Here is a 2,454-nt window from a genome sequence, read left to right as displayed (position 1 = left end):
ATTAAATATCTAATCTATATAATCGTCAAAACGTGATTTAATAAAATTTAAAACGCTAAAACCTAAAATAATGGGCTTTCAAAAAAACCCAACCAAAATATACCGACCTATTCGAAACCTTAAAATTATAGGTTGTAAACATATATATATATATATAGGTATAACCCTAATCATTCTCCATAATCCGAAATCTTTAAAATAGAGAAAACTCTGATTTTCTCTCATGTTCTTCAAATTATATATGTATTATAGTTTTGATGATCCCTTATATAGTTCTTCGTATTCGTGTTCGTGTTTTAATGATTCATGTCCTCTTTCTGTAGTATTTGTTTGGAACGCAGGTTCGAGCATTACCAAAACTTTGAGTATGGTTTCATTATTACTTCTTATATTATATTGTATAGGTTTCTTGATTTATTAAATGTTTTATAAAAACGATTATACTAATTCTTATGTTTCAGGTGAGTTGGTACATGGTTGTGATCTTAGTTCTATGTTCTCGGACAAGAAATCTAGATCTTTTATTTATGAATACTTTAAACTTTAATCTTTATAGTTTGATCATGCTAAATAGAAAGACTTATTTTTATAGTTGCAGGAAAGCTTCTGAAGATGATCATAGTGATGAGAGATGTTTGGTAATTTAAATTTTAATAGTAAATTACTCTATCATCGTTATAAAAAATTAATTTATAAGTTTGTGGCTCTAACAAATAAATATAAATAAATGAATAGATGGAGGTGGCGAGGGCTATCGGTTTTTTTTATTTGAATTCTTCATCTTCAAATATATTGCTAAAAGGTATGTTACTAAATTTAAATTTCCTTATATTAATATATTTCTAATGATCAAATTAAATTAAAACATTGTTTAGATGAATCTATCAATGATCGTATGGTGAAGAACAGATATTTTATTTTAAAAGGAAAATTAATTATATATATAAATATATTTGATTCAGAAATTCATATTAACATTTGCATTTACTGATTATTATTGTAGAGAGACTATGAATGGTGTTGATGATATCCGAGAAGTTATGGTATATTTTTTAAAATAAATTAATAGTTATTTTTTAAATTAATAACTCTTATTTTCATGGATATAATAATATTTGGTGTGATTAATCAACAGATTAGAGTTTCAGAGTCAGCAACACAGCGTCTTTCGGCTATTGTTCGGTAGTAATTCTATGTTAAAAAAGCGGTTTTGACACTAATTATTTGTTTACGTTTGTTAATCATTTGTTTATTTGGTATTATTATGCAAATCAATAGTGTTTTAAAGTCATCTTGATACTAAATATTAATGAAACAAATTATTATCATTTGTCTGCAAATTCTGATCTTAATCCTATTTTAATGAATTTTTGCAGAGAAGCTATTGATCGCAAAAAAAACAGAGACGTTTCCGTTCCTTCTAAACTACACGGTAATTATCTTCAAATAATCTCANTATGAATTTTTGCTGAGAAGCTATTGATCGCAAAAAAACAGAGACGTTTCCGTTCCTTCTAAACTACATGGTAATTATCTTCAAATAATCTCAATCAAAATCCATTATATATAAATTATAACATTGTTATTATTTAAAAAAATAGGAAGCGTATGGAAGAAGATATGATTGGTGTCGTTGCAAAAAAACAGGCGTGAAGAAAGGAGGAAGACGAATTTTCGAGAATAGTAGGATGAATGTTTTGCGATCTTATAATCGTATTTTTATTGATATTGTTTTAGATGGTTGAATATTTAATGAGATAGAAATAGTCCAATGATAATTTATTTTAATAATATAAGATTATACTTTAATAATGACGATCAAATTACCGAATACCAGGGTGCTTGATTATTATATAAGAACAAAATAAAACAATTAAATGTTTTATTCATAACTATTATTAACATAAAAAAAATGTTAAAAAGTATGTCTAATATTTTGAATAATTTTATTAATTAATGAAAACAATCTGCATATGGAAAAACAATTCTTGGTGTCGTAACTCATATTCAGACGTGAGGATAATATAAGCATGATATTTAGAGAATAGTATTATGAAAATTATGATATCTAAACGATCGGTTACTAAGGTTCTTGATTATTATCTCAATTTTGAAAAAATAGAGAAAAGACATAATAATTCTAATATTCTTAAAAATGTGATAATTATTATGTTCAAAACTTTGTAGATCATTGTTAGAAAAATCTAAAATTGTTATTTTATACCTTATGTAAAGTAGGGTTGAAAATCTTAAGAGATATTCTATATTTAAAACAGTTTAGAATATAGTGTAAGATCATGATTTATTTTTTTAAAACAAAAAAATAACGCATTTAAAGCCGTAATGATAATCATTAAGAATATTACTATTTAACTCAAAAATAAAAGGAAATATAAAGATATATCAATGTCTGGAGATCTTTACAGAATAGTAAAATGATTTGGTAAACAGGAA

This window comes from Camelina sativa, chromosome 20 (genome assembly GCF_000633955.1).
Source record: "Camelina sativa cultivar DH55 chromosome 20, Cs, whole genome shotgun sequence".
NCBI lineage: Eukaryota > Viridiplantae > Streptophyta > Magnoliopsida > Brassicales > Brassicaceae > Camelina > Camelina sativa.
This window is presented reverse-complemented; position numbering follows the sequence as displayed.